The sequence below is a fragment of the Sorex fumeus genome, unplaced genomic scaffold (assembly GCF_029834395.1).
Source record: "Sorex fumeus unplaced genomic scaffold, SorFum_2.1 ptg000054l, whole genome shotgun sequence".
Classification (NCBI taxonomy): domain Eukaryota; kingdom Metazoa; phylum Chordata; class Mammalia; order Eulipotyphla; family Soricidae; genus Sorex; species Sorex fumeus.
Window position 1 is genome coordinate 28,141,051 of NW_026606111.1, and position 16,406 is coordinate 28,157,456.

Sequence of the window (16,406 nt, forward strand, 5' to 3'; positions counted from 1 at the left end):
TGACTTCAGAACAGGAATATGAATATGAAGTATGGAGGGTGTGTCCTCAAAACTCAACTCTACTCTACTTGCAAAAAAAAATCTATTGGACTTTATTTGCTTATGTCCTCCCAAATGTATTTGACTTAATCACTTGATCACTTGACATCCCATTACTCATCGATTTGCTCCAGCAGGCGCCAGTAACATCTCCATTCATCCCTGTCGCATTCTAGTGTAGCCCAATGGCGTCTGTTCATTCTAGGAACATGAAGAGCCTCAAACTGATTGTTCAGGGTCTTGACGAAAAAGTCTGACCATTTCGTAGGTGGGCGGGCACACAATCATTTTTTTTAATTTTTATTAGTGAAACACCATGAGATACAGTTGTAGACTTAAAAATTTTTGTGCTTGGGTTTCAGTTATACAATGATCAAGGACCCATCCCTCCACCAGTGCCCATTTTCCATCACCACGGATCCCAGTATCCCTCCCACCCCCATCTCCCCCATACCACCCTGCTTCTGTGTCAGGGCATCCCCTTTTGTTATCTCTCTCCTTTTGAGTGCTGTGGTTTGCAAAAGAGACATTGAGTGGAAATCATGTTTGGTCTATAGTCTACTCTCATCACACATCTCCCTCCTGAGAGGAACCTCCCAATACCCTTTATTTGGTGCTCTCTTCTCTATCTGAGCTGCCTTTTCCCCTAGCATTTGTGGCTGGCCTCAAAGCCATGGAGTAATCTTCCTGGTACTTATCTCGCCTATTCTTGGGTGTTAGTCTCCTATTTTGTTACTTTATGTTCTCCAGATGAATACAATCTTTCTATGTCTGTCCCTCTCTTTCTGACTCATTTCGCTTAGCATGATACTTTCCATGTAGTACCACTTGTATATGAATTTCATGACTTCATCTTTTCTAACAGCTGCATAGTACTTCATTGTATAGATGTACCAAAGTTTCTTTAACCAGTCATCTGTTCTCGGGCACTCAGGTTTTTCCCAAATTCTAGCTATTGTAAACAGTGCTGTAATGAACAAACAAGTGCAGATGTCACTTCAACTATATTTTTTTGCCTCTCTGGGATATATTCCCAGGTGTGGTATTGCTTGGTCAAATGGGAGTTCAATTTCTAATTTTTTGAGAATTGTCCATACTGTTTTCCAAAAGGTCTGAACCAGTCGGCATTCCCACCAGCAGTGGAGGAGGGTCCCTTTCTCGCCACATCCGCACCAGCACCGGTTGCTTTTGTTGTTTTGAATGTGGGCCAGTCTCTGTGGTGTGAGATGATATCTCATTGTTGTTTTGATCTGCATCTCCCTGATGATTAATGATGTAGAGCATTTTCTCATGTGCCTTTTAGCCATTTGAATTTCTTCTTTGAGAAATTTTCATTTTGTCGCCCCATTTTTTGATGGGATTGAATGTTTTCTTCTTGTGGAGTTCAACCAGTGCTTTGTATATCCTTGATATCAACCCCTTGTCAGATGTGTATTGGAAGAATATCCTTTCCTATTCTCTAGACTGACTTTGTATTTGGTCACTGTTTCTTTTGAGGTGCAGAAGCTTCTTAGTTTAAGATAGTTCCATTTGTCTATCTCTGCTTTCACTTACTTGGCCAGTGGCGTGACATCTCTGAAGCCCCTAGCAAAACACACAAAGAAAGGAAGAGAGAAAACCCTAATAAAACAGAATAAGAAATGAAAAAGGGGAGCGATAGCACAGCGGGTAGGGCGTTCGCCTTACAAGCGGCCAACATGGCCGACCCGAGTTCGATTCCTCCACCCCTCTCGGAGAGCCCGGCAAGCTACCGAGAGTATTCGATATGCCAGACACAGTAACAACAAAGTCTCCAATGGAGACGTTACTGGGCCCGCTCGAGCAAATCGACGATCAACGGGAGGGCCTTACCTTACCTTACCTTACAACAGAAACTACAGAAATTCAAAGGATCTTCAGGGAGTACTTTGAGAAGCTTTATGCCACGGAACATGAAAATCTCGAGGAAATGGATAAATTCCTAGATTCCTATAGCCTCCCAAGGCTGAACCAAGAAAACCTGGAATACCTGAACAGACCTATCACCATCAAGGAAATTGAATCAGTAATAAAAAGTCTCCCCAAGCACAAAAGCCCTGGCCCAGATGGAATTCACTAGTGAATTCTTCCAAATCTTTAAAGAGGACTTACTCTTCAAGCTTTTCCACGAAATTGAAATTTCAAAAACACTTCCAAACAGTTTCTACGAAGAAAATATCATCCTGATACCAAAAGCAGACAGAGATTCAAAGTAGGAGAATTACAGGCCGATATTACCTTTACTTTACTTTTATCCCTGATGTACACAGATTCAAAGATCCTCAACAAACTATTAGCAAATAGAATCCAACAACTCATCAAAAATATCATACACCATGACCAAGTAGGATTCATCCCAGGGATGCAAGGATGGTTTAACACACAATCTTTTGACGTCCTGTGGAATCCAGTTGGTAACGGCTCAAGTCCAGAGGTTGTCTCCAAATCTCATTACGTGTCCAGCCCACCTAATTTTCGACTCCTTGGCAAACGAGACAACGTCCCTGATTCTTGACCATCAGTGGAGGTCAGAACTTCAGATTCTTTCTCTCATTTGAGTGAAGCGTGATACTCCAAGCATAGCTCTTTCGATTCCTCTTTGGGAGACCTGAATAGCGTTCCCATCCTGTTTTCGTGGGGCCCAGGTCTCTGAGGTGTGTGCTAATGCAGGAAGAACAGTGGAATCAAAGAGATATGCCCGGAGCCAGAGGTTCTTCATCCTCTTAGCTATTTAAATCTTCAACGCTCTTGAAGGCATTGCAAGCCGCTCTCTTCCTCCTGTGTAACTCAGGTGCCAGGTCATTTGTCATGTTGAGTCCTCCACCTAGGTACACATAATTGTTGCATTCAGAGATGTTCGTTCCATTGAGAGTAAATGTCCAATTCAGGTTGTTAGGCATTCCAATGAATCAACGCTCATGGCCAAGTTCGTGTTGACAAGGACACCAACACCACAGACGCCTGTTTTGTCGCATGTTTCGAGGAACAGTTCTCCAGTGTCGAAAACGACGTGATGTGATTGATGCCTTCTGTATTTGACTACAGAACAATCTTTCATTAGGGACTTAACTTCTCACACGAGTGTTCTGTGTATTGTCTTTAGGGAAATGAGACCCTGTACTATCCTATACGTAATAATTAGCTTTGTGGGGTTTATCTGAAACACATTTGCTATTTGCCACCTCTATTTGACCATGAGTGTGGAAAGGTAGGACTACAGCTGAATCTTACGAAGACAATGTTTATGAGAAACAGCCTCGTTCCTGATGCCCCATTCGCTCTCAACGGAACGACCATCTCCGAATGCAACAGCTATGTGTACCTAGGTCGAGAAGTTAACATGACAAATGACCTGGCACCCGAGCTGTGCAGGAGGAAGAGAGCGGCTTGGAACGCCTTCAAGCACGTCGAAGAAATAGCTAAGAGGACGAAGAACCTCCGGCTCCGGGCACATCTCTTTGATTCCACTGTTCTTCCTGCATTATCATATGCCTCAGAGACCTGGGCCCTACGCAAACAGGATGAGAAAGCTATTCAGGTCTCCCAAAGAAGAATAGAAAGAGCTATGCTTGGAATATCACGTTTTACTCAAATGAGAGAAAAAATCCGGAGTTCCGACATCCGTCGACGATCAAGAATCAGGGATGCTGTGTCATTTGCCAACGTGTCAAAAATAAGATGGGCTGGTCACGTAATGAGATTTAAAGACAACCGCTGGACTAGAGCTGTTACTGACTGGATTCCACGGGATGTCAAAAGATCGCGTGGCCGCCCACCTACCAGATGGTCAGACTTCTTCGTGAAGATCATGAAAAATCGGTTTGAGGCTCTTAATGTTCCCAGAGCGAACAGATGCCATTGGGCTACACTAGCACGCGACAGGGACAAATGGAGACGTTACTGGCGCCCGCTCTAGCAAATCGACGACTAACGGGAAGTTAAGTGATTAAGTGATTTGCCACCTCAGAGGACTGCAGCTTCAATGTTCTCCTCACCCAGCAATTTAGGGGTGGGAGCACCTTGTCTCTGGAGTTTGGCCACTTCCCATCTTTCCCTTCCTATTTCTTTAAAATTCAGAATAGTGTTTCTCTTGTTTTAAAATCTACGACTAATTCAGCCTTCTCATTGAGCCCTTGGGTTCTTGTCTGGAAGGTGTTACCAGTGATCCCTTAATCCTAGGGCCAAGAAGACTATGGAGTTCTGAGCTTGGTCAATGGCCAAGCTTTGTCTTGCCCCAAGATGTTCCAGTAAGTAGGACCCAGACCTTTCTCTTGCCCCAAGAGTGTCCTTGGTGATAAATTATTAGTTCCCTCAGAGTTTCTCTCCAATTAGAGAATTACAATTACAAAAACACAGCCAGGCTTCAGGGACATTAAAATGAAGATCTGGGCTTGGGAGGCAGCAAGTGAGTGGTAGAGAGTGGGACTCAGGAGGGAGGGCTGGGAAGTGCAAAAGAGACTTGAATGACAACCCCAATGAATAACATTTTATCAAATAATGTGTGTGTCCCTTCCAGAATCAAAGATATGGAATGTGAGTTACATAGCAATACAAAATCTTGGAGACCTTTTAGACCTTCTTAAAAAATGAATGGCAATTCATCTTGAGGCTTAGTATGACTTTCAAATCACTACCTATAGCTGCCATCTAAATTACACTAACTGCACCCAATCCACACATTGCTCATTTCCAAACACTGGATATTTGAGCTTTTTACCTCCAAGGAAATATTTCTCATTCAAGCATCAATGCCCCATAGATGCAAGCCAAACATATTAGAGAGAACAAATGCAATTAGTTTTTTCACAATAATTAGGCTATAGAAACAAAATATAGACCCAAACCATATTCACTCAATATCAACTAAAAATGATTTGAAAAATAATGAAACTGAGGGAAGAAGAGATAGTCTTCATGATTCTGAAAAATCTAGAAAAATCTAGAACACAGTAAGTGTTTTCCCCTACAATGAACAAACAGTCCCTCACCTCCCTCTTCATACTTTGGCAAACAATTGTTTCTGAAGCAACAGCTCCAAGCCTATTTCACTCATTGTCACAAAAGCCCAAGATTACATTTTATTTTTCCTAAATTGGTCGCCTAATGAGACTGGCTCGAGGAGCGCGTTCTGCTGCTATCTTTAGCTCCAGTTAAGGAAGCATCTGTCTCTGGCCATTCAGTGCAGTCACAGGCTTCTGCACTGCTTAGAGAATTGTGCACTGCTTCTCTCAGGCTCTCCTTCAGATTTAGGGCTTGTATTATTATAAGATTCACAAAGCTAACAAGGGGTCTGATGGGGGAGGTGTGCGGCAGGATCCAAGAGCACAGTACACATTGGCAACCAGAGCCAGGGATGGATGCAAAAGCGTCAGGGCTAACCCTGAACCTGACTGCCCTGTTGCTAAGATTCTTCGCCCACATAAATCAAATTAATGAGTTAACAATGGAACATCCCCCTCCCTCTTCTTGCATAAGATCTTCTTTTTATTTTGTCTGTATTGAATTTTAATTGTTGTTTAGGTCACATGGTTACAATAATGTGAGTCATCAGACCATCAGACTCTTCGGGAGTGCGCAAAATTAGTGTACCTTCACCACCTCCAAAGAGTTCAGAGCCTTTCCCTACTGTCCTTATGATTCCAAGTGTACTCTCATGCTTGCATCAGGCCTGAAAAGACACCCACATAGAAATGACTTACACAGGGAGTTTTACTCACAGAAATGTAAGGCCACCCAGGGTCATCCAGAAAAGATTAAGGGTGGGCAGAAGGCACAAGGAGGGAGGGGAAACAGACTGAAAACCATTCTTCTGGTTTTCTCAGAAAGGAGTAGGCAGGGCAAAGTAGGTGGTTTCAGGATTCACTAGTGAATGATGTCAGCAGATTCCTGGCTGCCTTGCTCGGGGTTGATTTAGAACTGGAGACCATGAACATGGTGGAATTTAGGTCAGAGAAGGTTGGGGACTTCTCTTTGCACTGCACCTCAGTTGGTTTGCTAATGATAGGTATGTTCATTAACAAGTTGTTATTTCTAAGAATTCACTAGCTCTGGAAGGGGGGCAGCTCTTGAGGATTAACAGGGTTCCAAGATGTTAAAACATCATTAAGAAATACAGAGAGTAACACAATTACCACGTATCTGGTGTTCCTTTCTGCATTTCTCATCTCTTCTTCCCCACTCTCCATCATGGAAATACTTTAGTCAGTAATAACTGAAACCAAGCACAAAAATTTGTAAGTCTTCATCTGTACCTCATGGTATTTCACTAATAAATTTTTTTTAAATGTCAAAAAAAAGAGTTTACAATCTCACTGTTCCCTTAATCTTCCCCACAATATCGACTTCTCACCATCCTCAAGCATCTTAAGAACCAGAGTTAAGGACACCTGTATATCCTGGTCCCTTACTAAACTTACTCAAAACTAGTTCCTTTCCATGTAGTACCACTTGTATGTAAATTTCATTACTTCATCTTTTCTAACCGCTACATAGTACTCCATTGTGTAAATGTACCAAAGTTTCTTTAACCAGTCATCTGTTCTGGGAACTCAGGTTTTTTCCAGATTCTGTCTATTGTAAAGAGTGCTGCAATGAACAAACAAGTGCAAATGTCACTTCCACTATACTTTTTTGCCTCTCTGGGATATATTCCCAGGAGTGGTATTGCTAGGTCAAATGGGAGCTCAATTTCTAATTTTTCGAGAATCGTCCATACTGTTTTCCAAAAGGGCTGAACCAGTTGGCATTCCCACCAGCAGTGGAGGAGGGTCCCTTTCTCACCACATCCGCGCCAGCACCGGTTGCTTTTGTTGTTTTGGATGTGGGCCAGTCTCTGTGGTGTGAAATGATATCTCATTGTTGTTTTGATCTGCATCTCCCTGATGATTAATGATGTGGAGCATTTTCTCATGTGCCTTTTAGCCATTTGGATTTCTTCTTTGAGAGAGTTTCTGTTAAATGAATCAGAAAGAGGGGGATAGACATAGAAAGATTGCATTCATATGGGGAACATAAAGTAACAACATAGGAAACTAATACCCAAGAGTGGCCGAGATTAGTACCAGGAATTTTGCTCCATGGCTTGGAGGCCAGCCACACATGCTAGGGGAAAAGGCATCTCAGATAGAGAAGGGAGCACCAAATAAAGGGTGTTGGGAGGATCCTCCCAGGATGGGAGAAGCATGTTGAAAGTAGACTATAGACCAAATGTGATTGCCACTCAAAGCCTCTTTTGCAAACCACAACACCCAAAAGGAGAGAGAGAACAAAGGGGAATGCCCTGCCACAGAGGCAGGGTAGAATGGGGAGGGGGGCGGATGAGAGGGATACTGGGATCAGTGGTGGTGGGAAATGGGTACTGGTGGAGGGATGGGTATTTGATCATTGTATAATTGAAACCCAAGCACAAAAATTTGTAAGTCTACAACTGTACCTCATGGTGTCTCACTAATAAAAATTTAAAAAAAAAAAACAACAACACACAGTTCCCGATTCCATTGCAGACCCAAGGAATCTGAATCTTTCAAGGTGAAGCAAAAGCCTGCAGTAATGTTTCATTTAATGCATCAAGTTTTCTGATTAAAAATGACTCTGTGAGTGCATGTAGGGTGCTTCAGAAGGAGACTAACATTGACCAACATTTGATTATTAATACATAGCAAGTAATAAACAAGTTGAATCTTCCCATATGATGGGACTTACCTAGTCTGTTGAGGAGTTGAACAGATACAAAAGGCAGCACAAAGAGACTATTTGCTCCTTCCCTACTTGTCTTTGAACTGAGTCATCAGTTTCTCTCCTGTCCCAAAATTCAGCCTTGAACTGGAATTTATTCCCTCAATTCTCCTGATTCTTGGCGTTCAGACTCAGAACAGAACTTTTGGGTCATCTCTCTTGGATCTTCAGCTTGTCAGCTTGGGATGTTTCAGCCTCCAAACCATATTTATATTTCCTATTGATTCTATTTCTTAAGAAATTCCAGAATAATACACTTGTAATTCAATTCAAGTGCTGTTCTGGGATGACTATCCTCTGATCCCCTATCCTTTTGTGTCTATGAAGATTTCTCTGCTTCAGTGTTCACAGCTTTCTTTTCTTTTCTGCTGGGTATACTAGTGTTTAGAATATTTTTTGTTTGTCTATGTTTGCACTGTTCTGATTGCTCTAACTCTACATAAAATAACAGTGTAATGAACCCCACAATTGACTTGTTAATCAAAATTAATTTCTTATTCAGAATTTTTTTTACTATTCTGTCCTTGCATTTTTTTTGTCTTTTGGGGTCCCACCCGGCTATGCTCAGGGGTCATTCCTGGCTCTGCACTCAGGAAGTACCCCTGGTGGTGCTCAGGGGACCATATGGGATGCTGGGAATCAAAACCGGGTAGGCTTCGTGCAAGGCAAATGCCCTACCTGGACTATTGCTCCAGCCCCCTGTCCTTGCATTAAAAAAAATTATAATTTATTTTCCATTTTCTGCAAAATTGCTAGAATTTGGATTGGAAATTGTTCAAAAACTTAACCTAGGTTAGGTGCATCCAAAGCAACTACCCTGCCAGCTGTAATATCACTCTCCCCCTCACACCAAAAGCTAACAGGCACTGAGCAAAATAAGTGGATGTGTAACTAGAGAACAGAAAGGATAAGAGGTTTCAATATGTTAATTTAGCATATGATAAAGAAACCATCACAAAATAACGAGATAATTAGAATTTCTTAAATATTATTGAGAAAATGTTTAAACCATTTGAGAGGAAAACATTTTTTGATGAACCCTTTATATTATACACTGAAAATAAACCCCTATGTGTATTAAAGAGCTAAATATTTTATAAAGCACAGAAAAATAGAAAAAACACAACTAATCTGGTGAATTAACAAAGTTAAAAGTTGTCCAAGAAAGTGCATAAGTAGTAATAAGACTAATTGAAAAAAAATAGAGGGAATCTGTGCTGGATTCAATACCCTCTGGCACATTTATGATTTTCAGTTTGGTCAAGAGCTAACAAGACACAAATAATCAGTAATCATACAGTTTCCAATTCATGCATGGTGAGGACAGAAATCTTTCAAAGTCAAAACCAGTAATGACAATAGCATTTGATTTCCCAGGAGTCTCCTTTCTGTCCAGTGAGCCTTCTCAGAGAGCTCATGCAATAAATTTTCCATTTTTAGCAACAGGCTTATTTTATTTTATGATCATTGTGATTAACCTGTGATCACATTCTTTTTTTTTCCCTTTGGTTACCAGGAAGCTCAAAGTTCATTTTGCTGCTTGTATCTGCTGTCTATATGGTTGGTAATTATCTCAACATTTCCATCTCATCTCAACATTTTCTTCTTTTACTTCATCACTTTTAGTTTGTTTCTTTTTCCTCAACTATTTATCTTTTATCATGTAATGGATAATTATTAATTAATTAATTTGTTTATTTCTTTTGAATCACTGTGAGATACAGTTACAAGCCATTTCTGATTAGGTTTAGTACAATGTTCCAGAACCCATCGCTTCATCAGTGTACATTTCCCATCAACAATGCCCCAGGTTTCCCTCTCCTCACCCCACCCTGCCCGCCTGCCTCAGTGACAGATGCTTTGCCTCTCTCTCTGTCTCTGACTCTCTGTCTGTTTCTCTCTCTGCCTCTCTTTGTCTCTGACTCTCTGTCTCTGTCTATCTCTCTCTCTCTCTCTCTCTCTCTCTCTCTCTCTCTCTCTCTCTCTCTCTTTCTTTCTCACTTCCCCCTTTTGGACATTATGCTTTCCAATACAGATACTGAAAGTTTATCATGTGTATCCTTTTACCTACTTTCCGCACTCAGTTCTTGATGGATAATTTTAGAAGGTGATTCCAATCTATTTTAGCAAGGAGGAAGCACACAGGTTAAGCAAGTAATGAATGATGCCCTATTTTCAGTGTTCCTGATTCTGCTCCTCTTGGATTTGCCACTCCCTCAGCTACCCTGAGTGCCCTCGACCTGCTCCATGATAAGAAATGTTTTAAGAAATCTTGCTCAAAAAATTTAACTGCAAGATCAAAATCATCTCATTTAACCCAAAAATTACCCCTACGCAAATTTAACTGATTTCTTTGGTCTTTTTAAAAAGTGGAATTAACACTTTCAAAAATCAACTTTTTGTACTAGTTTTAGATTTGATTTATAAGTTTTGACAAATGCATCAATCACCCAGTGGTGGTGGGGCAATTTTCCACACTTTCAAAGCTCCCCTATGGTCCTTTTCATCCAACCCCTCGCTCCAACCACCATTTATCTGTTATCTCCATAAACTCACATTTTTCCTCTTGTAGAGTTTCACACAAATAGATTCTTAAAGTATGCTTAGTTTGTGCCTGAAATCCTTGATTCTAATTTAGTACTTTTGAGATACTTCCATGTTGCATATGTTGGTAGATTTTTTTGTTGTTGATGATGATTATATGGATGCTACAAATGGTGTTTATTCATTGATCAGCTGACAGGTAGTTTGGCTATTTCTATATTTGGGTTCTTATGAATAAAGCTACTATAAGCACAAGTAAATCTTTTTTCATCAATATGTATTTCCATTTCCCTCAGGTAATATCCAGGACTAAAATTTCTGAGTCACATGGCAAGTATATTTTAATTTCATAAGAAACTGCCAATCTGTTCTCCAAAGTGACTTTGCCATTTTACATTCTCTCCAGCAATGTAAAAGAGTTCCAGAAGTTCCAAATCCCTGTTAACACTTCAGTTTTAACCATTTTAAAGCATTCATGATTTTTATGCTTGTGGATTTCACTTGCATTTCCTAGATGAATAATAATTTTGAGCATTTGAAAATGTTTATTTCAGTACCTTGACTTGCAATAGTATTAATATAAATGTTTTGGGCTTATGATGCTATTATACCACATCTACCTCCAGAGTGATAATGTCATCCCATCACTGTCCTGTGTTAGGTACATTTCCTTTGCCCTCTCCCAGTGCCCCTGACAACTTGGCAGACTCAGTTCTGTGGACAGAATCTCAGAGTTGTTTTCATTGGTCTTGCCTACTCTCTTTCTTTGTTTCTTTATATTCCACATATGAGTGAGAGCATCTACTATATCTCACTTTGCCTCTGACTCACTTCATTTAACATAACACCTTTCAATTCCATCCAAGTAATAGCAAATGCAAGATTTCATTTTATCTTAGAACTGAGTAGTATTCCATTGTGTACCAAAAGAATCAATGAATGGTTATTCAGAAACTAAAACTAAATAAACAAAATGGAAATTTAAGTATTTTTATGAGCCTTTTGGCCTTTCACAAATCATCCTTTGTGAAATACTTGTTCAGATCTTTCGTCTATTTTTCTTCAGTGAATTGACATCTTATTGAGTTCTTTCTATTTCCTAGACAAGCTTTTTGTGATGGTAAAGATAGTCACAAAATCTTTACATACATTTTCACATTTAATAACATAATATTTGTAAATATAAATTCCTTTTTGTTTAGGTTACATGTAATATATACTATAACAAATGCATATTTTGATGTGTTCTTTATTTCTATATTTTCATATATTACATAATTATAATACATTTATATATTTATTCATAAGTTATATCATACAAGAACATAAATTTATAAATACCTTATTTTCATATATGTTTTAGAATCAGCTTGTTCAATTTTAATGCTGCAATTTTAATTTTAATTATACTGACCAGTCTGATCAAGTATGGGTGGGATTGGCGGTACTTCGGAAACTTCAATTTATGAACACAGTATGGAGTCTCCTTTAGGTAGTCAGTCTTCGTTTCTCTCAGATAAATTTTGTCATTTTCCATACAGAAGATTTGCATATTTTTATTAAATTTATATACTAAGTATGTTTTTTACACTATTGGGAATAAATAAATAGAACTAAGTGTAAAATGTCATATTCTGTTTTTGTTACAAATAAAATATGTTTTTGGAGGCAGGCAGGGCTATATTTCAGTGTCCAGCTGTATACCTCCCATGTGCAGAGGTTAGGGCTGGATCCTGGCACCTTGAGATCCCCCATCACTATATTGCATTGTCCAGCCCACTTGGCTGAGTATCTCTGGAAGTATCCCAGAAACTCCTAAGCATTGCTTGAGAGAATCACTGCTCCAAAAATCAGGAATTTCTTTCAGCATATGGCTTTCTGCTAAACAATAGTGCTGCACTCTTCTCTTATTTCTAATAGTTTTTAATTTATATTTTAGGCTATCTACACTTGTATCCATCTCATTTGCATACTTCTTGCATCATTGATTTGTTGGGATTTTCTTTCTTCCTCTTGTCTTGTTGCACGAGGCCAACACTTCCAGTACTATATATGGAGAAAGTGTTGTCTTTCACCCAGACATACATTGTGAACTGTCAGGTTTCTGTAGATGCCTTTTGCATAAGGATAAGTTTAACTTGAAGCTATTTCTGAAGACACATGGAACCATGAAACTGACTCTTGGGCCAACATAGGTGTAAAATGTATTAATCAGTGATTTGTAATGTGCTACTTAACATCCCCAGTTGCCCTCGAAACATCTAGTATCAACTTGTCATTGAAAATGTAGATGCTAGGGGGTGTGGTGCCGCCACAGGTCAATCTGTACCTGTGAGGTGAGTGTATCAGCTGCCTGATGGCGCCTTCAGACTTCCAGATACCCCAAAATTGCTGCTGTGCCTTTGACCAGATCCCAAAAACTTGGGGCAAAGTTTACCAAGAAAGTAAACGGCCAAAAGTTAGGTAAGTGGGAGACACACCCACAAACCACCTCTGGCTCAGCTATATAATTGGAGGCATGACCTCTCTGGTTCCTGATCGAATTGCTTAATGGCCATGATCCCAGAGATTCAAAAACAAATCTTGAAACCCAATGGCTTTTGGCAGAAATGCGTCCAATTTCTGCAGTAGGTTACCGGCGCCAGGCAACCCCAGGTGGGAACAGGTTTTGTACTTTGGCTTATTACCCCTGGCGGCCATCCTCCAAAAGCCACTGGACAGTCAGGTTTGGGCCCACAATGACAAGACACATGGGGTCTCACAGGATGGGGGTGGAGCCGGCCCTTTCCTCCCTGTCCCAATGAGACCCAGAGTTGCCGCCCACGAACTACCTCACTGGCTCCTGATCAAGCTGCCTAACAGCCATGATCCCAGAGACTCAGAAACAATTCTCGAAACCCAGCAACTTTTGGCAGAAATGCATCTGGACCCCACAGTAGGTTACTGTCGCCAGGCTACCCCGGGGAGGAAAGGGTACTGTCCCTCTGCCTGCTCACACTTGGCGGCTCAGTGGCCGCCATCTGCCAGAGGCCATTGGACAGTCAGGTTTGCACCCGCAATGACGAGACACTCGGGGCTTCACGGGATGGGGGTGGAGCCAGCCCTTTCCGCCCTACCCCAACAAGACCCTGAGTTGCCGCCCATGGACGGCCTCTCTGGCTCCTGATCAAGCCGCTTAATGGTCATGATCCCGGAGACTCAGGAACAAATCTCAAAACCCAACGGCTTTTGGCAGAAATGTGTCCAGTCCCTGCAGTAGTTACCAGTGCTGGGCCATCCCAGGTGGAAATAGATTTTGTGCCTTAGCCTGTTCCCCCTGGAAGCTCGGTGGCCGCCATCCTCCAGAGGCCACTGGACAGTCAGGTTTTGGCCCACAGTGACAAGACACATGGGTCCTCACAGGATAGGGGTGGAGCCCGCCCTTTTCTCCCCACCCCAACGAGACCCCAAGTCATCGCCCACGAATGGCCTCTCTGGCTCCTGATCAAGCTGCTTAATGGCCATGATCCCAGAGACTCAGAAACAAATCTTAAAACCCAGAAATGCTTCCGGTCCCTGCAGTAGGTTACCGGTGCTGGGCCACCCCAGAGGGAAAAGGTGCTGTCCCTCCACCAGCTCCCCCTTGGCGGTTCGGTGGCTGCCATCCTCCAGAGGCCATTGGACAGTCAGGTTTGGGCCCTCAGTGATGAGACATGCAGGACCTCATGGTATGGGAGTGGAGCCAGCCCTTTCCTCCCCGTCCCAACAAGACCCCGAGTCGCTGCCCACTAACAGCCTTTCTGGCTCCTGATCAAGCTGCTTAACGACAATGATCCAAGAGACTCAGAAAGAAATCTCGGAACCCAGCAGGTTTTGGCAGAAATCCCTCAAGGCTTAATTGTTAAAATTTTGGAATTTCAAAATTGCGCAGCCACTACTGCAGCCACACGACATCATTAGTTATTCATAACCAGCAATAAAAAACAAATTGTCTACTGTTGCCTTTTCAGCAGATCTGAGTATTGGGGTAAAATCCCAAATAATAATGATGTGTCTGGTACCAAAATATTGAATGTAATCAAAGTAGAAAGAGAGTAATGTGGAAATCATCTGTCCCACAGGTAGAGGGAGGGTGTGGGATTGGGGGTATACTGGGGTTTTTGGTGGTGGAGAATGGGCACTAGTGAAGGTACGAGTGTTTCAATGCATGACAGAGACTTAAGCCTGAAAGCTTTGTAACTGCTCTCACGGTGATTCAATAAATAAAATTATAAAAAATGCAAAAAAAAAAAGTAAGGTTGAGTTCATGCCCAATTCAATCAGCTTGTCAGTGGCTGAATAAATAGCAGTACTCCTACATTTAAAAAAGAAAGAAAGAAAATGTAGATGCTGGGAGATAGTACAACAGGTAAGATACTTTTCCTTGCATTGGGCATCCCCCAAGCCTGCCAGGAATGAGGAAACTACATATTAAAGAGTTAAGTAGTGAAATGTCTTTATTCACAATGACAAGGTTACATATTAGGATATCCTAAAGAATAATTAATAACAACCAAACACTATTAGAATAAGAACTGAATGCAGAGCTAGGAGTAAGCCCTGAGCAACTCCAGGTGTGGCCCCCAAAATAACAATAACAACAACAAAATGTATGTATTGAAGACCTGAGTCTGCGCTTACTGTGTACACCTTGTGATTTGGAATTAGACTAGTATAGTGGAGTCTGACTGGCTCAAGGTTTTTTCTGATGTCTGTGTGTGAGGTCAAAATGAGGTTGCTGGCTAGTGAGGAAGGGGCTTATACTATTGAAACCTCCTGTGGCATCACGAAGGGAACATCTGGGTTTTCTAATCCTGTCCAGATATGGAGCACAAAGGAGGAATGAGACTTAAAAGCTCTCAGCAGGCCAACATCAAAAATGAGTCACACTGCTTCAGAGTGGAATTTTCCATATTACTTTCGTTGTCAACTTCAGTGACATAAAATTATCCACATTAGTTTTTTAATATATAGCCTTTGAATGACTGTTCAATCGATAGCAATGGTTTTTTCTTTACTTCTGATGGAGATTTGTGTTTACTCTCATTTTTGAAAATTATTCATATTAGATCTTTCAAAAAAACTTCAATTTTTTGATATATGAAAATTGTGTACATTGAAATTACACAATAGGATGTTTTTGTCTATGTACATTGTGACATGTTTACTTTTTCTCTTTATTTACACAGGCATTTAAAGCTAGAGATTTCCTTTTAAGCATTGATTTAATGCACACCACACATTTTATTATGGTACACTTTCAGTTAAAATATTTTCTTAAGAACTAGAACAGGAGTAAGCTGCTTGCTTTTCATATCACCAACTTGGGTTTGATCCTTGGAAGTGTATATGGCTTCCGAAGCCCTGCTAGGAGTTATTCCTGATCACAGAGCCAGGACAAAGCCCTGAACACCATCTTGTGTGATCCCAAACCAAATATGTATAAATATATTTTTTTCCAATTCTTCTTATGTCTTGTTCTTTGACCTACTGGAGATTTTCTGGATTTCTTTATTAATGCCTTCTAATTTAATTTTTTGTGGTCAAAGACCATGTTTTGTGTGAATTTAATCCTTTTTTTTTAATCATGTGTGGGCAGCCTGTGGCCTCTATTGATGAATGAGCCACACACACTTGAATGGCAGCAACTGTGCACTAAAGGGGGTGAAGAGTATGCATGGGGTGGTGGCGTCAGATAGAGTGGAGGGTCATGAAGGGCTTTGATAGGAAGGGGGTGGCTGAAAAGTCTGAGTGAAGAGAAGGAACCAACAAGGTAGGGCAGATAGGAGAGAGAAGTGGCTAGTGCATGGCAAGATGGGAGGGGAGGCCTAGAATTGGAGGTGGACCTCCCCACAATTCCTGACACTTAGGTCTGTCTGGAGAGCTGCAGTTACCCCCCAGGCTGATTCCTCACCTCTTCAGTCCTGGCGTCACTGACGAATAGCTGGGGGAATCAAAAGACTTGGCAGGCTCCCAGTTGATGCGGGAACCTGTCTCTGTTGTTTGCCAGATATGACATCCAGACACAAGTTTTGTTGCTAGGCTAGTCAGAA